General features: G+C 43.6%; 1 long non-coding RNA gene across 1 annotated transcript; it reads right to left on the minus strand.

Moving 5' to 3' along the window:
- Nucleotides 1-705: 705 nt before the first annotated feature.
- On the minus strand, nucleotides 706-6116 carry LOC115649098. Its single transcript, XR_003999755.1, has 3 exons — nucleotides 5989-6116; nucleotides 4594-5881; nucleotides 706-1647 (listed from the first exon to the last, which is right to left on the minus strand). It is a non-coding gene; the product is annotated as an uncharacterized LOC115649098 (long non-coding RNA).
- Nucleotides 6117-26248: the final 20132 nt, after the last annotated feature.

The raw sequence follows: 26248 nt of genomic DNA on the forward strand, positions 1-26248 counted from the left end.
CCAGGGGAGGCTTGTGGGGGTGGCAGGTGGGGCCGGGAGATGCTCTGGGGGAGGCAGGCAGGACAGGGGGAGAGACCCAGGCACTGAATATTCCTGGAGCACGGGCACCATGGACCATATAACTTGCCACCCCTGGCACTAGAATTGCTTCCACGCTTAGCATTGCTGCCAGCCATAGTACTTCATTGCTGATGATTTTGTCAGACCATTTGATTCCCATTATGCTGCATAGGGGTTGTTGTTGCAGACAGTTAATTTTTGGCTGTGGTGATGATAAAGGAGGCAGGTCTCTAATGAGGACAGAAGACAAGGCAGCACAACAGCTCTGTAAACTTTGCATTTTATGGACACTTTGACTCCCCCATCTTGTCAATAGTCTTCTTTTGTAGATGTCCGAAAGCTAAGGCAGCTGACTAAGTGTACTGAAAGTTCTTTGGAAATGCTGGTGTTGTTGGTAACCATGCTACCTAGGTAGCGGAAGGACTTGACATTGTTTAATTGGCAGCAGTTCAATTTTATTTCTAGTGGTAATGGAAGTGATGGGTTTCTGCCAGGAGATGGTTGGTACAGGATTTCTGTTTTCCTTACATTAATACAGAGGCCAAAAAGGGATACAGCAGGGGCAAAGGAATTCAGTAAACATTGCAGGTCATTCCGGGAAAGGATGACGAACGCCGAGTCGTTGGTATACAATAGGTCCTTTACTTCACTTTGCTAGGATTTGCTTTTGGCCTTGAATTAGTGGAGGTTTAGAGGTCTGCCATCAAATCACGTTGTTAGAGCGACACCTGTAGTGGTATTACATGCGGCGATTTCTAGCCAAAAACAGAGTAAATAATGTAGGGCAAGCGCACAGCCCCGTTTAACCCCATGAGCTACAGAAAAGAGATCAGATGAGTCAGCACCCAGTGATACAGGGGTCTGCATGTTGTCATGGAAGCAATGTATAGGGTTAATTAGTTTGTCTAGGCTGCCAAACTTTGCAAGAAGGCACCAGAGAGCAGAGCGTCTGACAGAGTCAACAAAGGCAATGTACAGGGGCATTTGTTGTTCAGCAGCTTTCTCCCATAACTAGCGTAAGGTAGATATGTCGGCAGTGGTCTGTGATGAACGAAAACCACACTGGGATTCAGGGAGTACATCTTCTGTGATAACCTGAAGCCTTTTCCACAACAGCTTACCAAGGGTTCTCCCAGCAATGGAGAGGAGCGAAATGCCTTGATAATTGCTGCAGTCGTGTTTGTCCCCTTTGCACTTGTAGATAGTCATGATTTTGGCATCTTTCAAATCCTGGGGTAAAATCTTGTTTTCCCAGCAGAAAGTAAATAGGTCTAGCAAAGCTTTGTGAAGTATTGGACCGTTGTGTTTCAGCACCTCAGCTGGGATTTCGTTGGCTCCAGCTGCCTTCCCATATGCCATTTCCATAAATGCATTCATAGCATCCTCCAAAGTTGGTGGATCTTCAAGTGGATCTTCAAATCAAACTGGACTTTGCTCGATTGAGTCTACTATTTGATCACTTGCGCTCAACTCACAATTGAGAAGAGTGGCAAAATGTTCTTCCCATCTTTCTAGTATCATACTGTGCTCAGTGGACAGGTTTGGACAATTATTGGCTATTCCTGGTCCATAAATGGACTTTAACTCCTGAAAAAAAACCTCAGGTGTTATATTTCTATTGCTTTATTTCTCCACCAAGAGTACCAGGTTAACTTCAAGTAAATTTTCCATTATCTTCATCTATTACCTCAGCACTTATCTATTTAGACAAAGATGCATTTTTTCTTTTCTATATTGCTTTTGTACTATACCCATCACCACTCTATCTGTCACCTTAAGAAAGGCAGATAATCAGATAAAAGGCATACATTAGGAGAAAAATGCTGGCTAACTAACTCTCTGTCTATGTTCAAATGACAGATTTGAAACACATTAAAAAAACTTGAGTTCTTCAAACACCCAAATCCCCAATTAGCACATGAAATTCTCTCTCGCTCTCTCTCTGCTAGAAAGGTGAGCAAGCCATAAAGCTGGCTACAGTAATTGAACAAAATATGTTAAGCACTGTAAGAGGAGTGAGTGTATTATGTAGATATACTCCCTGCAGAATCTCTGATTATCAGATTATCTAGAAGACGGCACATTTTTAATTTATCTCATTTTTTTATAAGCTGTGCTAATAAAATCTGCACCCCATGGAAACCCCCTGCTCATTAGCTATTACCCAGCCTCAGGCGGCACAAGTCTGTTTACATTACAAATAAAAGATAAAATATGCTCATTGCCAGCTTTCCCACTCCCAAGGGACAAATGTCATGAATCCATCCTGCAAAACTCTCTCTTCACTGCTCTCACCTGACTTCCCATTGCCCCAGGATACTCTGCCTTCATTTATCTCTTTTGGACTTAACAAACCACTACAACTACCTTAGATCAATTTCTTAAATCACGGTTTAATTATTTAGAGAGGAAGTGAGCTTTTGCTCTCCATTAAAACAACAATCCTTACCCCCAAGGAACAACATTAAATCATTGTTTAATCCTTATTACTGCCTTAGGCCTCCCTTGGTACTGTGGTGTTGCTGAAACTTCATTTCAATATTTACCACTTAGATCACTTAAGGGCTGTCAGCTTTAATAAAATTTTATCAATTGGATACTTATATTATTCATAGTTTCATAAAAATAGGAAGGTCTGCCTAGGTATTTCCTATCCTCTATGAGTTAATTTCTTTGACTGCTAAGGGATTTCATTTTATTAACATTTGTATGTAATGTGAGTGATTTTTTAACTGATACATTTTGCATGAATTTACTGAACAATGTCACACCAAGTTAAATGAATTGTGCTGGATGCATCACTAAGTTTACAACTGCAAAACCCATGAATCAGAAACCAGCCAGGCAGAATTCATTGTGCTGCATCCAAGAGACAAAGAATTCAAACGATATTTCCGTGCTGATAATTATACATAATGTCTAGTATAGCAATGGTACTGTGTGCAGTTAGTTGTGTAGTGGGAATAGCACAAGCTCTTGGTTTGCAGGTGGTTCTGGTGTCAGGGAATCTGTTAGAAGACTTCCTATGTTTGATGAAATGTGGCTCACCAGTGTGATTTGGCAAGGATGGCCTCAAATAAATCAATTAGCTAATAAGTTAATAGTAGTAGGATATGATTTTATATGCAACTCAGTTCAATGCCAATCAGCGAATATCTGCTAAAATAATGAAGCAATTTCCGGTGGTTTGATATTTAACTTATTTTGTATTAGTAGAAATGGTCAAATCCTTCTGCTTCTACACTCAAGCCACTTTGAAGCAAGGGGTTCTACAGAGAAGTGTCACAGAACCCAGCAGCTAGTATGCAGCTTCAGAACTGCAATAGCTCCTTCAGTACTTACATTCCATTATACAATCTAGATCCTTGAATCGTCATAGACCCAATGTCCCACCTCTATATGGGCAGACCCTATAGATTCTGCTTTGAGCACTCAGGGTGTCACTTTACAGAGGCTCCTCAAATCCATCTCTCATTCTCCATGAAATGAAACCATATCGGTCCCATTGAGGCCAGGGTCTTCCCTGAACATAGAGGAAAGGACAAAGTTTACCTCCAAGTTTGTATGAGTCTAGACTTTAGGGAAAAGGGTATTTGAGTTTACTTCAAGAATAATTAATCTATGGGAAAATATTACTCCAAAAATTTTGCAGAATAAGAGTAATGAAAATATCCACAGTCACATCGGGCAGGCTAAAACATGTGCTTTAAAACCATGACTCCCTCTTTAAATAGAAAGAGGACAACAGAGGATAAGTAAGGCTCAAAGAAGTCCTCATTTCTCTTCCACCTCTTTGTGTCCCCGCACAAAGTTCTTGATCATCTTCGTAAGTCCAAGGATGCCCAGTGCACCACAAAATTCAGTTGTGCATGTTCCACTTCCTGCAGATTTGTCCCTACATCAATGCTTCCAGCTGATCTGCCCCTAAGGTACTGTAGCAACCAAGGCACCTCTGGCTGAAGAACCTGGATATTAAAGAGCCTGGGTAACATTTTCAAAAGCACCTACCTGACTTAGAAGCCTAAGTCCCATTTTCAAAAGTGACAGGTACATAGAAGCCAAACTCTCACTGAAAGTCTCACCGAAAATAGGATTCTGGCTCCTAAATCACTGAGATGCTTTTGAAACTTTTACCTCCATTTAAGTCCACCCAAGTGGGGTTAGAATTCTTACAAAAAGGTGGTGTGTAGAATTGGTAAAGAAAATAGTAAAATAAATAAATACATGAAATATCATATAAAGCTTTTTTTCATCAGCTTTATAACTGCTCAAACCTTCCTTCTCGCAGATTGTGAAGACTTGCTTAGTGTTTTTGTCAAAAGTTGAGATTTCAATTAAAATTTTTGTGAGAATTGAAATTTGGAAAATTTCAGCCAGCTCTAGTGGTGTGAATCTCATAGAAGTTATGAATTGTGTCATGTGTTATGAAATATCTAAATATGTACAAATTATTAATTTACATTCTATAAGGGTCCCAATGTGCTAGGTGCTGTATGCACATACATGGAAGTCTCAGGGCTGGTCTCTACTTACCATGGATCAACGCTGCAGTGATCGATCCACCAGGGGTCGATTTAGCGGATCTAGTGAAGACCTCCTAAATCGACTGCTGATCACTCTCCCGTTGACTCCATTGACTCCACCAGAATGAGAAGCATAAGATAAGTCAACAGGAGAGGTTCTCCCATCAGCCTAGCGCGATGTAGACACTGCAATAAGTCAACTTAAGATACACCGTGTAGCTGGAGTTGCGTAACTTAGGTCAATTTAGCCCAGTAGTGTAGATCTGCCCGAAGTCTCACATACAACAAAAAGATGATCCCTACTCCAATAGGTTTACAATCAGAGTAATATGAGAGACAACAGAAGGATACAACAGAGAAATAACAATAAGACAATTATAATTAGAGTAAAAATCAGGATCAAGCACACCAGCTGCCTAGAGCTTTTCATATTATTAAAAGAGGAAAAAGTCTCTACCTTTAAGTAGAAATCTGATAGTTAACATTAAAAGCTGAAAGTGATGTGGATCAAGGAACACTACAATTAAAAATGTCTAAGAATTTAAACATTTGGAAATAAGCTTCAGAGTAAATCTTGCCATTTTCGGGACAATCTTCTTAGCGGAAGCTACGGTGGAGCAGACTAAAAGCAGGGCGTATAAAATAACCTGGCTGCAACCTCAGCAATGGAGTCTCGAGCACAGCTCCATAATAAAATTGCAACTATATTAAGCATTTGAATGCTGGGTGATACAGAGGAGAGATTGGGGCCTCATATGCTGTCTAGTAAACCAATTGTGATTTTAACTAAAAGCAAATGCTTTTAGAGAGAATAGGTGCAACTTGCTCTTTCATGCAAGTCACGCTCAATTCACCACCATGTTCTTAGACGTACACCTTCAGCACAGGAGTTCATATGGCCTAAATTGAACGTAATAATCCAGATGGGAGTGCATTGATTCTGCATCCTTTCAAGTAGAGAGTCATATTATGCAGCTCTTTCATTTCAAAGTGAATAAAAATGTGAGCTATTCACTGCAACTGAGAGCACAGGGAATTTAATCTTTACATTATCCCTATGAAGATGCTTTCTATTTCTGTTTATTGTGCCTTGCTAAGCATATTGCTGATGCTAAAGAAATAATGAATAAAAGACAAATGATTCAGGGGATTGGTAACACCAACTTTCACCTCTTGATGACTGGTTCTAATTCAGCTCAGGTCAATTGTAACTGAAGATTTCCAGCTGGTGGCAGTTCAGTGGCCTATGTAAAAAGAGTTCATCATCTGAATCCATTTCCTAGTGGACAGTTGGCCACCTAAAAACAAACAAAGACCTGGTGCTATTAATGGTACCCAATGTCAACAGCTATGAGGAGGTGAATGGGCACTAGAAACTAAACTGTGCACCTAATGAGAGACAAACCTGTTAGGCTGATGCAGATTGGAGAGGCGGTGTTTGGAAACTTGCTCAAGATGTACCAAACCATTCTCTTCTTATAAGGACTTTAGCCTTAAGAGCTGTCAATCCAGTAACTTTCATGAACAGCACATTCACTGAAAAAGAAAGCAGATTATCTAGCCCAGAACTGTACTCAGCTTTGATTTTATTTTCTCAATACATCTCCTTGTTTCATGTAAAACCTATTTTACTTGTTGATGCATTTTTAAAGGTGTCTTCTGGGCAGTTTGGTCTAAATCAGGGGTCTGAAACACGCGGCCCACCGAATTATTTGCTGAGGCCTGCCAAGCTCCCTGAAGCCCCCCTGCCTCCCTCTGAGTCATTTCCTGCAGCCCTCAAGTTCCCCTCACCTGCTGCCTCCCCTCTTCCCCCCCAGTGCGCTGCATCCCCACTCCTCTGCCTACCTCCAGGTGCTTCCTGCCACCAAACAGCTGTTCGGTGGCACTTAGTGCTTTCCAGGAGGGAGCGGGGAGGAGCAGGGAGCTGCGCACTCAGGGGAAGAGGCAGAGAAGAGGCGGGGCAGGGGCAGGAATTTGGGGCAGGGAGGGGGTGGAGATAGAGTGGGGATTTTGAGGAAGGGGTTGGAATGGGGGTGGGGAAGGGCTGGGAAGAGGCAGGGCAGGGATGGGGTGTGACCAGGGGCAGGAGGGGGTGTCAGTGATGCAGCCCTCTGGCCAATGTACTAGTCCCCATGTGGCCCTTGTGGTTATTTGAATTTGAGATCCCTGGTCTAGATCTATTTCTTCCAAACTACGTCCTTTAGTGTGGGAGGGATTTTTGCAGGACATTTCTCTTTGCCATCCTCCCACCGTCCATGCGCTGTCCTCCTGTGCTAGAGTCAGATACTGCCAAATTGCACGAGGTTACCACCTTATGGAGCTTCCTACTGACATAATTCATTTTTTGTTACATGTGTCGGTTTTAATTCTCTGGTAATCAGCCCTTTATTTAGTTCAGTTAAAATGAGATCACATTATTTTGCACTTTTGTTGCTGATATTTATAGGTTTGGTTTTGTTTAAAGAGCTAGTTGGTGTTAACAACTCTAGTAATATATCAAATAAAAATTATATAGCACCAATTCAGCCAGTGGTCCAATCCTGGGCCTTGTCCACACTAGGAAAAGCTATAAGAGTTTTTCTGCATTGCTGCAGCTCCACTGTTGGAAGGTGTCGTACAGACAGCCCTTAGCCCTATCTGTGCTACAGTTTCCAATGCTGGTAGCACCTGTGCAGAAAAATGTGTATAAGTCTTCCCTTTATATGCACCCTTAACAAGTCTGTTATGACAGTTCCCTTCTATAAGTGACTGTAGCCTTATAAGGAGAGTCTTGGGCAGATTTTAAAGTAATTTATTATCAGGAAACAGATTATTTACTTTGGATTCAGTTACTTCCCACTTTAGTTCTCTATGTAGACCAATCTATTAATTATTTAATACTGATTTACAAGAGTCTGAACTGTATATTGTTCATGCAGATTCTGTTTTGTTCAAAATAAAAAATAATGTAGTACATATACATGTGCACATACACATTATTAGAATATTATTAATATCTATTGTGTGTACAAACCCTTATGGAATCATTTACCACTTTTTAAATTTGAAAATTATATTGGTACAAGTTATTTAACTTTGAAATAGTTGATGTTGTCTTGTGATTTTTATGAAGGGGCAAAATAAATTAAATATTGTTATGACAAACACATTTGGTCAAACCATGATTATTTCCCTCACCAATTATCAGAATATTTTGGACATCCCTGGAATCTTTCAGATACGCAGGATTGTATTATATGTAAGGCTGAGATTTAGTCATGGGTATTTTTAGTAAAAGTCATAGACAGGTCACGGGCAATAAACAAAAATTCACGGCTCAGTGACCTGTCCATGACTTGTATTATATACCCCTGATTAACTCGTGGGTGCTTTGGGGGCACCGCTGGTGCTGCGGGGGGGAGGGGTCTTGGGCACCAGCTCATGCTGGAGGGGGAGGAGTCTAGGACTGCTACTGCTGGCAGGGGTTGGCCCGGGACCACTGCAGCCACCACTGGTGGGAACGACCCAGGACCACCGCTGTTACTGGGGGGCGGCAGGGGGGCTTGTGCAGCTGGCCGCATGGCCACAGCTTGGACAGCCCAGTCACAGAGGTCCCAGAAAGTCACTGAATCCGTGACTTCGGTGACCTCAGTGACAAACTTGCAGATTTAATTATATGTAGGTCAGAGTCAATTTTCCATAGATTATCCACCTACAATCAACACAATTTGAGCAATAAAGACATTAGGATTTTCATCCAAGTGAACGGGTACAGAATATCCTTTCCTCCTCTACGTCTTGATAAAATATTTAGGAAATGGCTAAAGAACACTTAAATTAATTACATGTGTTTATACAGCACCTAGCACCATAGGCACCAACTCCGTGGGTGCTCTGGGGCTGGAGCACCATGGGGAAAAAATGGTGGGTGCTCAGCACCCACCATTAGTTCCTCCCACCTGCCAGCGGAACCCATGGATCAGCGCCTCCCTAGTTCTCCCTGCACCTCCTGCCCGCCATGAACAGCTGTTTTATGGCACGCAGGAAGCTGAGAGGGAGGGTGGAGGAGTGAGAACATGAGACACCTGGGGGCGGAGGCGGAACTGGGCGAGAAGGGGTGGGAAGAGACAGGGCAGGGGTGGAGCAGGGATGGGGGTGGGGCCTTGGAGGAAGGGGTGGAGTGAGGGCAGGGCCTGAGACAGTGCCAGGGGACAAGCACTCCCTCGCACTTTGGAAAGTCAGCGTCTGTGCCTAGCACAATGTGACTCTAATCTGGTTGGCCTTTAGGTGCTTCTATCTTAAATGTAAATTAATATGCATATTTTACTCAGAGATCTACCACCTATACATAATTATATGAATTTGAAATGTGCTTTCAATACTTAAATCAGTATCTATCTTTGTTAGATGCTTATACGTTCCCCAGTATCTGAGTGCCTCACAGGGTATGTCTATACACCAAAGAAAAATCTGTGGCTGACATGTGACAGCTGATTCAGATTTGCAGTGCTCCATGGTGCTGCTTCATTGCTGCATAGACTTCTAGGCCCGAGCTGGAGCCCAAGTTCTAGGACCCTGAAAGGTGGGAGAGTCCCAGAGCTCGGGTTCAAGCCCAAGCCTGAAAGTCTACACAGCAGTGAAACAGCCCCACAGCCATAGGTGCTGGAACTAAGGATGCTGCAACATCCCCTGACTTGAAGTGGTTATAAAATCATGAGTGGTTTGGAGAAAGTGAATAAAGAAGTTATTTACTTGTTTCCATAAAATAAGAACTAGGGGCCACCAAATGAAATTAATGGGCAGCAGGTTTAAAACAAATAAAAGGAAATTCTTCTTCACACAGTGCACAGTCAACCTGTGAAACTCTTTGCCTGAGGAGGCTGTGAAGACTAGGACTATAACAGGGTTTAAAAGAGAACTAGATAAATTCATGGAGGTTAAGTCCATTAATGGCTATTAGCCAGGATGTGTAAGGAATGTCCCTAGCCTCTGTTTGTTAGAAGGTGGAGATGGAAGGCAGGAGAGAATTCACTTGATCATTGCTTGTTAGGTTCATGCCCTTTGAGGCACTTGGTATTGGCCACTGTTGATAGAAAGAATAGTGGGCTGGTTGGACCTTTGGTCTGACCCAGTATGGTCATTCTTATGTTCTTATGGGTTCAATGGTTCTCAGCACCCTCACTATACAATTTTTTCCAGCACCCCTGCCTGAGTCCTGGGAGCCCAAGTCAGCTGGCATGGGCTAGCCATGGGTTTTTCTTTGATGTGTAGACATTACCCACAGTCTCTAATGTATTTATTCTCATAACATCCAGTGAGATTTTTACATTTTACAGATGGGGATGATACCACCTCACAAGAGGTGGTAAGAGCTAGATTTTTATAAGTATATAGGGACCTAAAGATGCACATAGGCACCTAGTGGGATCTTCCAAAGGGCCAAGGTGCCAAACGATGGGAGTTAGGCACCTAAATGCTTTTGAAAATCCCATGAGGCACCTATCTACACCTTTAGATGCCTAATTCCTTTAAAAATCTGGCCTTAAGTGACTTGACCGAGGTCACACTGGAAGTCTTTGGCAGAGAAGGGCCTTGAACCTGGGTCTCCCAAGTCCTAGGCTAGTGCTTAAACCAGAACTTGAAAATGCTTCCCCTAAACCTCTTACAATTGTTAGTATTTCGGCCTCTGCTCTCCAATCCATGTGTAAATTGAATTTACAGATTCACCTCCGATTAGATATGCTGTGGTCTTTTGAATGCTACCCAGAACATGATAACATTCACCATATACGCTACACTACTGTATGAAAAAAGTGTATAGTATGACCATGCAAGGGTTTTATTTATGTTCCTACCCTGTGCCAGTCTTCAGTACAGTACCAAAGACTGTGAGCAGGGTCATTTTGCTAACATTGTATCTACATTTGGTTTTTGTCAGTTTCGGTAACGAAAGAAAGTCTGCAATCAGAGAGAGATCTGCAGAAGCAATTTTGTAGGAAAAAAGAAAACAGAATCCCATGTTTTGGGAATATGAAATTAACTGTAAAAAAGCAAGAATACTGTAGCTACATTTACTTACAATAAAACTGTCACATCACAAAATTTACTCTACATTGCATTTTATGTGGAAAATTTATCTTTTCAGATCAATTCTTTTCTAAGAGTCCGTTTATTATCAAACTGAACGTGATTCTATTTTTATAAAGTGATCACAATAAACAGTGGAAAGAAAAGACAGATTGAAATGCAGTAAAAATTATTTATGTTATTTTGAGACACTGTGGGCTTGTCAGATACTTGAGAAGAATTTTATGAAAATGTAATTAAACTCCAAAATCAAATCACTTTTTCCTTCCCATTATAAATGAACCATTTTATAACAAGGCATATTAAGAATACTTGTCCTCCTAAGATTATGAAAAAATGTTGTTTACTTTTATTATCATGTATTATATTATGAATCACAGCCTGCAAGTGCCTACACCCCTTTAAAGAAACTAATTGCAAGCCACTTTCAATATTTCTTCTTTTTTAATTTAATACCCTCAGAGAGACTTAATTGGACTGGAGGGGAGAGTATTCACTGAAGTCATGAATTTGCTGTATAAATACAAACAAGTAAGAGAGCTAATACAGTAAGGGAATATGGGATTAATTTTGAAATTGTCTGATTAGTGGATTGTTGCCCATCAATAATTGCCTTATATTTTCCCAAGGCCTGTCTTTATTGGAGTCTGGCAAGTGCATCTGCCTACAGAATCCGTCAATCAGTTCTTGCAGCTGGGAGGGTCTTTAGAGAGACCACAATTGAAAGCCTGCTGGGGCAAGTTGTTGGACAAAGCAATATATACTAGACATGAGAATCAGAGCAATCTGTTCCACGGATAACATTTTACTTGCTAAAATTTTCCTATTCTGTTTGACAACAGCTATTTTAATATTTATTTTTAGCAAAGTGCTGCTACCTAACTTGTCTCTTTAAAAAAAAAAGTTTCTATAGGATACAGAAAAAGCACTGCATAATTTTTTTTTCTTCATAAACATTTGTGTGTCATGGGACTGTTTTTTGGGTTGTTTTTTTTTTTGGCAAGATGAATTTTTCTCCCTTAGGGTGCTGTTATGAGTTGCATGCAACAGCTAGAACTTTATAAGCAACACTGAAACTACTGGGAATATTAAAAAAAAGTTTCAGAAAAGTCACCCAGAGAGTTAGGAATGGATGATGCTAAGGTGCAGTTTCATTTAATTAACAGTCTAAATAAGTAACTCATTCAGATAGAGAGAGAGAAAGAAAGTTAACCCTTTTCTGTATTCTGCATTAATACAAATGAATAAATCTGCACCCTCAATAGAATGGAACCTGAACAGAACAAAGATCACATCGTTTGATCATAGGAGAAGAATCTGTTGACAGAATTCACCACAAACATCCTACTTTTAAAACCACCCCAAAAAGTTTCAGAACTCCTGATGGTCTGTTTGTTGCATGTCCATTTCTAGAAATATTTATGTCTCTCTACCTTGCCAGCAATCAGCCCAAAATATACAAAAATGGATTGGCATGTGAAGACACTTTGTTTATGAATAGAAATGAAACGATAATAGAACAAAGATGGCAAGATATTTATGTTTTTAGTTTTGCTCTATGATTGGTATAATGAATATCGTTTTCAGCTGTGATTACAATTTACATTATTTTCAGATAAGAAACTGAATTATCTGCCCCTATATCTGAAGCACTGTGAAATGCTGAAATTATTTATTACCAGTGCAAAGCTAGCTTGCTAACTTTAAGGACATTTTGTCTCAAATTGTTATGAATGGCAAAGCTTTGATCTCCTTTACTTTCTGAGGAACAACCCTGAATGGCTAATTATTCTATATTCTGCACCACTGGTATATACTAATCTGCCAAGTGACTCGACATCATGAAAATATTGAAATGCATCTTGGCCTGAAATGACACACATCATCTCAGTCTGTTTCTCTTCATGAGGACTCAATGCATTAGGATATTATTTACCATGCAGATAAGATTCCCAAACTGAAGAGTAAGGTTTTCCAAAAGACCCCTCAGCTCCCCACTTCTTTTTCATAAAGAGACAAGATTCTTCAAACAAGACACCTATCAAGCTGCGTTGAGGAAAGAATGGGGTGGATCCGGGGGGGGTTGACTGGGGTGTCGCTCTCAAGGGCAACCTCAAAACGAGTGCTTCTGGCCCCATGATGTTTTGCCAGGCTGGGTAGGTGAGCAGGAGGAGGCAGGGCAGCAATGACTAAAACTCATGTCCCTATCCCTTCTCCTTGCAGACCCCCATCGAGGTTGCCAAGGCCTTGGCGATGGGGATGGCTGGAACTACTTCCTCGCCAACTGAGGCATATGAAGACCCAGAAAGAGGAGGGTGGACTGAATGTCCTTCCACCCAGGCAGCCTCGCATCTGTTTACTCTGCAAAGAGTCCAACTCCATCAAATGGGAGGTCCCAGATTGAGAACTGCATCTCCTGTGATAGACCCACAATCTGAAGCCAGGAACTGCGCCTCATGACCACCGCCGAAGTAACCACCCTGGCTGACGAATCAGCTGCATCCCATGCCACTTGGAGGGAGCACTATGCCGCTATAGTACCCTCCTCAAGAAGAGCCCCGAATTCTTGGGCCGAGTCCTGGGGCAGGGAGTTCTTGAATTTACTGAGGTAGTCCCATACGTAAAAGTTATATCTCCCCAAAAGAGCCTGGTGGTTTGCGACCATGAACGGTAGGCTGGCTGTGGAATAAATTTTCCTTTCAAAAAGATCCAGCCTCATGGTGTCTTTATTTTTGGAGGTAGAACTGGATTGCCTCTGTCTGTATTCCTCGTTGGCAGCTGAAACAAGCAACGACCTCAAGGGAGGGTGGGTGTATAAGTATTCAAACTCCTTGGCTGGGAAGAAATACTTGTTTTCAGCCCTCTTGCAGGTGGGTGGGATTGAGGACAGAGTTTGTCAGAGGGCTTTAGCAATCTTTAGGACCCCATCATGCACCAGGAGCATGACATATGAGGGGGTTGATGCGGACAGCACATTAAACAAGATGCCCGATTGCTCCGCCATCACTGCCACCTCTAGAAGCAGGGCTTTGTGCTCCTTAAAATCATCTGGTGGACTAGCATGGGAGGACCATACAACGACCTGATCTGGAGAAGATGAGAATGACTGGACCACCAGGGAAAGGCCACGTCTTCATCCCCCGTGGGGGAAGGAGGTTTTGGGATGGGCACTCACTCCTCGACCCTGGCCTCCGATTGTGCTTTGCGCACTGATCTTGGTGCCATCTGTTGCTTTTCTGAAGCGGCAACCAACGACTGGTGTGAAGGAGGCACAGGTATGCCTCAGGCACTCCAGTAGGGCCATTGCATCAGCCACCTGCCCTGCTGCCAGGATGGCATCACGGAGATGGACTCCATTGCATGGGTGCTGCCTTGGTGAAGGGCTGAACTTGCTTCCCATGCCAGAGAAATCCCCTTACGGTGACCACGGGGGGGCTGTTGACACCTGAGTCTGGAGGCTAACTGTCACAGTAGATGCCTTGAATATGTGGATCGGTGCCAGGAGTGGTACCATGTTAGGGAATGTTCTCATGGTCTAGGTGTCGGCAGCCTACATCAAGGAGATGGTTGCTGGGACGATGACTGGTGCTGGCTATGTGGTGACCAGCGTCTCCCTCTGGGTCAACCTTGTCAAGAGGGTGGACACTGGAAGTGTGGTGCAGGCAATCTGAAGCGACGAACTGATGATCTGGGTTGAAGTGGGGAGTGACAACAGAGAGCACTGCCTCGACTCCAGGGACCAATGCCGTTTGCTTGCCTTCTGGGAGATTGCTATGGCTGGCTTGCCCTCATAGGGAGCCTTTGCTGGGGTCATCGCAACATGTGGTGCTGGCTGCGCTAGGAGAGTTCTTTGCTCTCTGCGTGTTGGGAAGGCCTGGGAAAGTGGAGGCTCCGCCAAGAGTCTGGGACCCCTACTACTCCCTGGAGTCAGTGACAGATCTCTTGAGGGGCTAGAAGGCCCTATAGTGGGGGCACCCCCATGTTGTTTTAAGGCAGGTGGGTGGCCCGATCAGGGTCCTTTACCTGTTGCCCCTTGAGTCTTTCATGCTTGGTGCCGGGTCACGCTGTGACATTGCACTTTATATGATTTTATGAAAATATGCTAATGAGTGTAAATATATAGTAACTGGAATATGCTTCATGCAAAAGATCTCTTGTAAGGTATCATTACAAAGCTTATAATCTACTGAGTGTGTTCATCCTATTTGTATAAATGTATCACTCTTGTATCTGAAACTAGAAATATGAAATATAAATCTGAGGGCCTATTGTAATTATGCAAAGTGTGGGCCATTAATGGTGGTTTGGAGTCTTGATGGCTCCCATTAACCAGGACAATTGTCTGTAGATGGCTCTGTTTTACTTGTAAGTCTTCCTGTATACCTGTGTGCTGGCAAGTGGGTAATGAAGTCTTACAGTGACAGGTGATCATGTCACCTGAACTGGAATCCATCTTTAACCTGGTGCTTTTCCATTTAGAGGGAGAAGTTGAGACCCAGAGAGACAAAAGATTCCCACCTTGTGCCGAAGCTATATTAGGGGGTGAAACAGAACAAAGGGGGTGGCAATCATGAGAAATCCCCTAGCTACCACTTGAGCTGGAACAAGGGCTGTACCAGGGGAAAGGATTGTGCCCAGATTAAGAAAGCGTCCAGTCTGTGATAGAAGCTTATCGAAACATCTGAGGGTGAGGTTTTATCTGTATTTAGTTTTCTTATGTATTAGGCATAGACTTAGGTGTTTTATTTTATTTTGCTTGGTAATTCACTTTGTTCTGTCTGTTATTACTTGGAACCACTTAAATTCTACTTTTTGTATTTAATTAAATCACTTTTTACTTATGAATTAACCCAGAGTATGTATTAATACCTGGGGGGAGGGGGGCAAACAGCTGTGCATCTCTATCAGTGTTACAGAGGACGAACAATTTATGAGTTTACCCTGTATAAGCTTTATACAGGGTAAAATGGATTTATTTGGGGTTTGGACCCCATTGGGAGTTGGGCATCTGAGTGTTAAAGACAGGAACACTTCTTAAGCTGCTTTCAATTAAGCCTATAGCTGTTAGGGAACATGGTTCAGACTGGGCCTGGGTTTGCAGCTAGCTTGCTAGCAAGCACTGAAGTTCCAAGCTGCCAGGGCAGGAAAGCAGGGCAGAAGTAGTCTTGGCACATCAGTTGGCAGCTCCCAAGGGGGTTCCTGTGATCTAAGCCGTCACACGCGCATCTTCGATTTCTTCTTAGGCACTGGCCAAGGGGAGCGGTGCTGGGTAGAACCTGGTCCGGAGATGCACTGTGCATCGAGGCTCAAGCACTGGGAGTCAAGTCCAGCCAGGATGGCTCTGAGGCTGAGTGGAGAGCAGCCTCCATGAGAACGGCCCTCAAATGGATGTTGTGCTCCTTCTGTGTTCTCGGATGAAAGTTCTTACAGATGCAACACTTCTCCTTTACATGTGATTCCCCCAACTACTTCAAGCAACTGCTATGGGGGTCACTAACTAGCCTGTTACAGTCAGCACAGGACTTAAAATCCGGAGACTGGGGCATACCCTGCCTGTGGCAAAGTCCCCACTGGGACCTTAACTTACTAGCGACATGTTTAACAACAACTTCACTAACTAACCACTGTCAACAAAACTATTTACAAAACACTAATGCATGAATCAAAGGAGAAACCACTAATCACTTGCTAGGCAAGAGAAAGGCGCTCCGACCAAGCAGAGAAAGGTATGGTACTTTTGTTCTGGCTTGCAGGAAAGGCTAGACTGTGGCTGGCTCTGCACAGGTTTACAAGCTGGGAGAGCTCAGGCTCCCCTGAACAGCATCCAACTACAATGGCTAAAGAGAGGAGCTGTTGTTCTGTGCTAGCATTGCAACAGTCATCGAAAAGAGGAAGGAATAGGGAGGAACACAATGGCTCCAGCAACCCCTTCCACTTCTGATTGCTGCTGCTGTAGCATGCTGTCAGCCACAATTTTTTCTATTTTAATACTTGTAATTTATTTATTTAGGCTAACAACATATAAAAAGGTGCCCATGCCACGCTCTGGACACCCTTCCATAATAAAACTTTCACAGCAGTGTCACCCTGGGTGGCCTCCCATCTCATCTGCATCCAACAAAACAAACAATACACCATCACAGGAGAGCTAGTTAACAACTTCCTCCAGTCCCCAACTGGCCCCCTGCCCAAGTGCCTGGGAATACATAGAGGCCGTGCAGCATGCCCTGACAGTGAACACATCTGGGTTACCTTGGATCAGCTGAAGGTAGAACCAACTCCACCATGAAGGGCCACGCAGAACATCCTTCTAGCAATTTGCACTTGTTTGTACGGAGGGGGCTTCAGCTTGACTATCGCTGCTGATCTCAACGGCACAGCACGGCAGAGGGAGAGGCCATTTCCCAGGTGACCAACTCTCAAACCTTTTAACAGGTTAAAGCCAGTATCTTGCACTTGAACCAGAAAGCTATCAACAGCCAGTACAGATCCCAGAGCACTGGTGTGATGTGCTCCTGGTGTGAAATTTCACACAATAAGCCGGTAACCACATTCTGCACTAGTTTCAGGTTCTGATTGACTCGGTACATATCCCCATGCAGAGGACACTGCAGTATCCAGTGACCCAGGTGACGAGGACCTGGACAATTGTGACAAGGCCATTGTGGAGAGAAGATCCTACTCTTCTTGCGAACAGGGGCTGCTAACAAGGAGTTTTGCAAGGGAGTTCTCCAGGTGAAGGAGGAGCAAATACAGCATCTGTGGGGTAAGTGACTGTAGTGTGTGTGTGTTTGGGGGTTACTTGCTGTGTGCTGAGCTTGTGTTTGTCAGTCTGTTTGGTTGGTTGGTTGTTTGAAGGACCGTGTGCTGTGGCTGGCAGTTGGAGGCGGTAAGCTTCAAAGGAAGGTTTGAAAGCTTGAAGCCTCTGGTAATTGGCTGAGCCTTAATCAGTGGGCGGGGCATTAACTCAGGCCAGGGCTTTATAAAGCTGCGCACAAGCAACCAGGGAGCTTGCGACCAGGGGCTGCTAACAGGGAGTTTTGCAAGGGAGTTTGGAAGGGGAGTGGGAAGGGAGAGGGTTCCCTTGTCGGTCCTATCTGTTCCCTTGTAGTCCCCTTAAAACCTATAATCCAAACCATATTCCAAAACCCCTTTCTTTAAACCACCCTTTCATTAACTAGGAGACAATGCAGGCAAAAGCCCAGCAGCAGAGTGGAGGCTATCCAGTTTATTGTGCTGAGTGTAGCATGTATGATTACCTGCCTTGTGGGCGGGTGGCATGTGTGTGCAGTCGGTGCAAAGATCTTCTGGCCCTCAGAGACCACGTACGGGCTTTGGAGGCCAGGGTGGCAGAACTGGAGGAGCTAAGAGAGGCAGAGAGGTATGTTGATGAGACTTTCCGGGACACTTAGAATTGTCCCACCTCCGCTCAGACAGCCTCTGTGCTGTTGAGGAGAAAGGCAGGCCCAGGGAAGCAGAGCAGTCAATGGGAGCAGAGGGAAACCTTTCTATAGTTGGGACCCTCCTTCCAGATGGTGCTGGGGTTGCCTCTCGCACTGAGGTTACCTCTCTGGGGGAGGGAACTCCAGTTGCTAGGAAAAGGCAGGTGTTAGTAATGGGAGATTCGATCATTAGAAACATAAATAGCTGGGTTTGTGATGACCGGGAAAACCATATGGTGACTTGCCTGCCTGGTGCAAAGGTTGCAGATCTCTCGAGGCATCTAGACAGACTTATGTGTAGTGCTGGGGAGGAGCTGGTGGTCGTGGTACATGTAGGTACCAATGACATAGGGAAGCGTAGGAGAGATGTCCTGGAAGCCAAATTTAGGCTGCTAGGGAAGAGACGGAAATCCAGGACCTCTATGGTGGCATTCTCAGAAATGCTTCCAGTTCCACGCTCAGGGCCAGGTAGGCAGGCAGAGCTTCAGAGTCTCAATGCGTGGATGAGACGATGGTGTAGAGAGGAGGGGTTTACGTTCATTAGGAACTGGGGAAACTTTTGGGATAGGGGGAGCCTATATAGGAGAGGTGGGCTCCACCTAAACCAAAATGGAACCAGACTGCTGGCACTAAACATTAAAAAGGTTGCAGAGCAGTTTTTAAACTAGGAGATGGGGGAAAGCCGACTGCTGCAGAGGAGCATGTGGATCAAACACAGACTTCTCTTAGGGGAGAGTCTGATGATAGGGAATCTCTAGGTTATAGTCAGGAATAGAGGATGGAAGAGGATAATGTAAGAGCCGGATTAGATGATAAACAGTCACATAAAAAAGAATCTGGCACATCAGATAAGGGCAGGTAAATAAACAGGGACAAGTTTTTAAAGTGCTTGTACACAAATGCTAGAAGTCTAAATAATAAGATGGGTGAACTAGAGTGCCTTGTGATAAAGGAGGATATTGATATAATAGGCATCACAGAAACCTGGTGGACTGAGGACAATCAATGGGACACAATCATTCCGGGGTACACAATATATCGGAAGGACAGAACAGGTCGTGCAGGGGGAGGAGTGACACTATATGTGAAAGAAAATGTAAATTCATATGAAGTAAAAATCTTAAGTGAATCCACATATTCCATAGAATCGCTGTGGATAGAAATTTCATGCTCTAGTAAAAATATAACATTAGGGATCTATTATCGACCACCTGACCAGGACAGTAATAATGATGATGATGAAATGCTAAGGGAAATTAGAGATGCTATCAAAATTAAGAACCCAATAATAGTGGGGGATTTCAATTATCCCCATATTGACTGGGAACATTTCACTTCAGGACGAAATGCAGGACGATACTTTAAATGACTGCTTCATGGAGCAGCTGGTACAGGAACCCACAAGGGGAGAGGTAACTCTAGATTTAATCCTGAGTGGAGCGCAGGAGCTGGTCCAAGAGGTAACTATAGCAGAACTGCTTGGAAATAGTGACCATAATACAATAGCATTCAACATCCCTGTGGGGGGAAGAACACCTCAACAGCCCAACACTGTGGCATTTAATTTCAAAAGAGAGAACAATACAAAAATGAGGGGTTTAGTTAAACAAAAGTTAAAATGTACAGTGACTAAAGTGAAATCCCTGCAAGTTGCATGGGCCTTTTTTAAAGACACCATAATAGAGGCCCAACTTCAATGTATACCCCAAATTAAGAAACACAGTATAAGGACTAAAAAAGAGCCACCGTGGCTTAACAACCATGTAAAAGAAGCAGTGAGAGATAAAAAGACTTCCTTTAAAAAGTGGAAGTCAAATCCTAGTAAGACAAATAGAAAGGAGCACAAATACTGCCAGCCTAAGTGCAAGAGTGTAATAAGAAAAGCCAAAGAGGAGTTTGAAGAACGGCTAGGCAAAAACTCCAAAGGTAATAACAAAATGTTTTTTAAGTACATCAGAAGCAGGAAGCCTACTAAACAACCAGTGGGGCCCCTTGATGATCAAAATACAAAAGGAGTGCTTAAAGATGATAAAGTCATTGCAGAGAAACTAAATGGATTCTTTGCTTCAGTCTTCATGGCTGAGGATGTTAGGGAGATTCCCAAACCTGAGCCGGCTTTTGTAGGTGACAAATCTGAGGAACTGTCACAGATTGAAGTGTCACTAGAGGTGGTTTTGGAATTAATTGATAAACTCAACATTAACAAGTCACCGGGAATAGATGGCATTCATCCAGGAGTTCTGAAAGAACTCAAATGTGAAGTTGCGGAACTATTAACTAAGGTTTGTAACCTGTCCTTTAAATCAGCTTTGGTACCCAATGACTAGAAGTTAGCTAATGTAACGCCAATATTTAAAAAGGGCTCTAGAGGTGATCCTGGCAATTACAGACCTGTAAGTCTAACGTCAGTACCGGGCAAATTAGTCGAAACAATAGTTAAGAATAAAATTGTCAGACACATAGAAAAACAAACTGTTGAGCAATAGTCAACATGGTTTCTGTAAAGGGAAATGGTGTCTTACTAATCTATTAGAGTTCTTTGAAGGGTCAACAAACATGTGGAGAAGGGGGATCCAGTGGACATAGTGTACTTAGATTTCCAGAAAGCCTTTGACAAGGTCCCTTACCAAAGGCTGTTACATAAATTAAGCTGTCACAGGATAAAAGGGAAGGCCCTTTCATGGATTGAAAACTGGTTAAAAGACAGGGAACAAAGGGTAGGAATTAATGGTAAATTCTCAGAATGGAGAGGGGTAACTAGTGGTGTTCCCCAGGGGTCAGTCCTAGGGCCAATCCTATTCAATTTATTCATAAATGACCTGGAGAAAGGGGTAAACAGTGAGGTGGCAAAATCTGCAGATGATACTAAACTACTCAAGATAATTTAGACCAAAGCAGATTGTGAAGAACTTCAAAAAGATTTCACAAAACTAAGTGATTGGGCAACAAAATGGCAAATGAAATTCAATGTGGATAAATGTAAAGTAATGAACACTGGAAAAAATAACCCCAACTATACATACAATATGATGGGGGCTAATTTAGCTACAACGAGTCAGGAAAAAGATCTTGGCGTCATCATGGATAGTTCTCTGAAGATGTGCACGCAGTATGCAGAGGCGGTCAAAAAAGCAAACAGGATGTTAGGAATCATTAAAAAGGGGATAGAGAATAAGACAGAGAATATCTTATTGCCCATATATAAATCCATGGTACGCCCACATCTCGAACACTGTGTATGGATGTGGTCTCACCTCAAAAAAGATATTCTAGCACTAGAAAAGGTTCAGAAAAGGGCAAATAAAATGATTAGGGATTTGGAGAGGGTCCCATATGAGGAAAGATTAAAGAGGCTAGGCCTCTTCAGCTTGGAAAAGAGGAGACTAGGGGGGGATATGATAGAGGTATATAAAATCATGAGTGATGTAGAGAAAGTGGATAAGGAAAAGTTATTTATTTATTCCCATAATATAAGAACTAGGGGTCACCAAACGAAATTAATAGGCAGCAGGTTTAAAACAAATAAAAGGAAGTTCTTCACACAGAGCACAGTCAAATTGTGGAACTCCTTACCTGAGGAGGTTGTGAAGGCTGGGACTATAACAATGTTTAAAAGGGAACTGGATAAATTCATGGTGGCTAAGTCCATAAATGGCTATTAGCCAGGAAGGATAAAGAATGGTGTCCCTAGCCTCTGTTCATCAGAGGATGGAGATGGATGGCAGAAGAGAGATCACTTGATCATTGCCTGTTAGCTTCACTCCCTCTGGGGCACCTGGCATTGGTCGGTAGACAGATACTGGGCTAGATGGACCTTTGGTCTGACCCGGTACGGCCGTTCTTATGTTCTTATGTTCTCACCAGGTGCAGATGGGTAAAAGTGTTCTTGGCCACAGCTACAATCTGAGCATCCAGGAGCAGCCCATAATCTAATTATATGTTGTAGTGAGGCGGCCTGGCTCCCAGCCGCCCCGGAGGACGAAGAGCCCAGCTGGAGGCTGGGCTGAGCAGAGCTACAGAGCTCTGACCCCGCCCCGCAAAGGGTCAAGCGCCAACTTGGAAGTATAAAGGGGGTCAAGCGCAGATCCAGAAGTATAAAGGCGGGCCCTCCGAGCTCAGTAAGGCCCCAGCGGCCGGAGCGAGCGGACGTTCCTCCAGGAGCTCAGGACTGGGAGACTCCTGCAACCCAGGGTAGCCGCCCAGAGTGGCCTGAACTTTCCCGTGCTCGCTACCCAGAGGAGCTGCCGGAGCTCCCCCGTGCTCGCTACCCAGAGGAGCTGCTGGAGCTCCCCCGTGCTCGTTATCCAGAGAAGCTGCTGGAGCTCCCCCGTGCTCGTTATCCAGAGAAGCTGCCGGAGCTCCCTCGTGCTCGTTATCCAGAGGAACTGCCGGAGCTTCCCCGTGCTCGCTACCCCGAGGAGCTGCCAGACCTACCCTCCAGCCCCGACTGGGACGAACCCATGCACCTGGATCCTGCAGAGGACGACCCAGGATCCAGGTAGGCCCCGAGGGGGAGTCTGGAAGTAGCCCGGGGGCAGCTGACCCTAGTCGGGCTGCAGCAGAACCAGAGCCAATGTCAGTGCGTTGCGGCCAGGATCCCCACTGACACAGCAGCAGGTTGCCTGCTGCTGTTAAGGCCCCGGGCTGGGACGCAGAGGAGTGGGCGGGCCTGTGTCCCCCCTGCCACCCCACTCACGGGTGGCAGTCTCCCCCCTTGCCCCAACGCTCAGGCCCAGAAGCCTGGGCCTCTTACCTTGTATAAACTTGCTCAGCCCCTGCCTGAGGATCTGAGCCCTGCACCAGTGTTTGTTGCCCCACACTGATCCAGGGCCTGGGCTCTATGAATTGAACTGCTTGCTCAGCCCCTGCCTGAGGGTCTGAGCCCTGCACCAGTGTTTGTTGCCCCGCCCTGATCCAGGGTCTGGGCTCTATGAACTGAACTACTTGCTCAGCCCCTGCCTGAGGGTCTGGGCCCAGAACTGTTGTTGTCACCCCAGGTCGTGAGGCGGCCTGGCTCCCAGCCGCCCTGGAGAGAGGTGAACTCCCTTTCCCAACAGTGGACTTCTACATATGTCTATAAATTGTGCATCTGTGTTACAAACGATGGTTGCATTCCCTCCTGCTGATGCAAGTTCATACACCAGAACATTACATTGTGTACCAGTTAAGTCTGGTTACTCTTATTACACCTATTACAAAAGCAAGGAAATGAGAAGTTAAGTCTTCTATCAATATTTCCCTGTGCTCCTCCACCTAAAGACAAGGGGCCTATTTCTCCACTGACCACATAAGGTGCAGAGTATGTACACCATTGCAATGTAAGGGAGAAATGTGACCATCTCACACCCACTTTGCACTGATGTAAATGACAACACAAGTTGAAAGTGTAATGGAGAATCCGGGCCACAGACTTTACTACTACCAACACCGTAACATTGTCTCTAGGGTCTGACCAGCTTTCCAGCACCCGTCCACACACACAAGGGCAGAGGGACGGTATGATGTGTGGTCTCTGTATATGGTGGTGTCATTTTTAATTTAAAAGCTATTTAATTTGGGGGTAAAAATACTTTCCCAAGATACCATTCACATTTCATTTCTAAAAAGACCCACAAACACATTTACTCTGCTGATTTTAAATACCATAAAATAAATGGCTTTACTCCATATACCTCATTGTCTCATGTCAAAAAAATCCACAGCTCAACCACAAATAAAGTCTTTACTAGAAACATGACTGATGGTGAGATAAGAGGGTGCCCCATAGCAGATGTAATGCAGGACAGGAATTCCAGTCTAACTGATTACATATTAAAACAGTTTTCATTTAGTAATGTACAGTCAACTAGAACAATAAAGCAATCTGTAGCATACAGAGAAAATAAAACTTGGACCACTTTTAGGTGTGGGAGGGTGGCTTGCTGAATTCATCACTCAAGAGAGATAGCCACACTCATAAATAAAGCACTACACTCAAACAGACTAAAAAACCCTGATAGGACTGAGCATCTCAGTCGCCTACTATCTTCCAAATGCTCATCAGCCTAAGCCCTTTAGACATTGTATCAATGTTTTCCTTTCTGCACTCACCTTATCATCCATCACCATGCAAATTTGCAATCGATGGATAATATTTTTTAATACATGTGCCCCTTGTAAAATACAAAGCCTGAAAGAAATTCTGACATGTCCCTGTGCCATATGGACTGGCTGCTCCAACTGTGTGCTCCTCAGGAAAATTCTATTTTATTTGTTTTCCTATTGATTTTATTATGTTTAACTGCATACTAAATCATCCGTGAGGATGACAAGCTTCTGGAAAATTGATATAACCTGTCTAAATCTGCCTCGGGGAAGGAATAAAACCAAAACAAATGGCTTCTTTTAAATTCTTGATTTGCATCATCATCAGCCAGGAGTACAAGTGCCATCTTGCTTGGCCAAAGTATTTCTCTCTTCTAACATCTGAAGCCTGGGAATTGTTTAGAAGTTCTTCTTGTGGCTCTTCATACTGATGGAAGATGAATGCAAATTTCAACAGTCTTTGACTGAAAAGGGAAGCTGAAGGTAGATTGGCAGCTAAGATCAATCAATAGTTGGAGTCATATGGGGAAAGTCTTGGAATCTACAACTCCTGGCTAAGAGGTAAGAGATTTAGTGAGCCTTGAAGTCTTTTATTTAACCCTCCCATTCAATGACTGTAGAGTGCAGTTTTAAGTAAAATCAATAACAGCAAGGAAAATTTAAAGGCTAGAAACTCTGTATAAGAGTCAACATCAGAGGTGCTGGGATTTTATCTCACAGCTTGGACCTCACTATGAAAGAGTACCTGCTTTTTACTGGGGGAAAGAAACAGTGATGGAATTCTTCCTTGAATCACAAAGTGGAAAATCCTATGTCAGAAACCTGAAAGTTACAAAGCTTAAGAAGGAAATTGATTTTGAAGATAATTGTAAAATCCTATTTCCAGACATTAAGCCAGGAAGAAAAGCCAGGGTTGTAATACTTATTCTTGTTAGGTATGTCTTTCAGAGGCTGAAAGCCTCTTTCTCGCCAGAATATAAAGAGAAAGCTAATTTTTTAGGGCAATATAGGAAAATAGAATCTGGATAAAATAAAGAAAAAACACTCAAGCCGAATCAGAGAACAAAGGAAGAGTAAACACTAAATTAGTCAACTTTAATGTTTTTGTTAGCAAACATGAGTTGGGTGATTTTATTTGTTGTGATTATAGAATAGCATCAGCTGGGTTTGTTTCTATCTATGTTGTCCTCATCAGTGGTGTGTATTAGCCTGAAACATACTAAACTCCAGTAGGGAGACCTAAACATAGATTGTTTCCCCTTTTCCCTTCCCTTTACATGAATGGATAGAGGGCTCTGGCTATTACTAAAGGGTTGGTCCCAGTAATAAGACTGCATACAACTCACTGAATGTTCTGAAGATAATTTTCAGGACCTTGAACTTAATCCAGTGGGTTGGAGCACTTCTTGACAAGTATGCTCTCATCAATCTGTGCCATCAGTGCTTGAAGGTGGAAAGTGTTTGTAGCAGCTGTAGCTATTTGGATATCCAGTACCAGTGAGAATTTCAAGCAGGTCCCTAGGATGCAGACTGTTTTGTCAATAAAGACAAGGGGGGAGAGCGGGACATCTGATTGCTATTGAGCATGATAACATACTGTTGAATAGCCATAAAAATGCCTACCTTCCCCTCCCCCCACCCACTGTTTTCCCTGCATTCATGTACTCTTCGGTCAGGTGCTGATCTACTTCAGACACTAGGTTAGTTTACGGCGATGTAAAGGAGATGTAGAGCTGTGGTGCATTTGCTGCTGACGCCTCTGGCCAATAATGTCTAACAGTTTCCTGTAGTGGTTTGATTCAAATGTTCAATGAGATGGCACAGAGACTGAGTCTTGTGGGAGTCCACAGGTTGCCCTCCATGAAGGAGGACTGGAACAAACTTAGCCAAGACCAAAGGGATGCTACTTGGGCATGTTGAAAATGCTTTGGTGAACAAGCTGAGGTGCTGTCCTCACTCCTACAAAGGTGTCTATTCTGTTTGTCAAAATGGTATGAACTCTGAGGGGGAAGGATAGCTCAGTGGTTTGAGCATTGGCCTGCTAAACCCAGGGTTGTGAGATCAATTCTTGAG

This window comes from Gopherus evgoodei, chromosome 3 (genome assembly GCF_007399415.2).
Source record: "Gopherus evgoodei ecotype Sinaloan lineage chromosome 3, rGopEvg1_v1.p, whole genome shotgun sequence".
Taxonomy (NCBI): domain Eukaryota; kingdom Metazoa; phylum Chordata; order Testudines; family Testudinidae; genus Gopherus; species Gopherus evgoodei.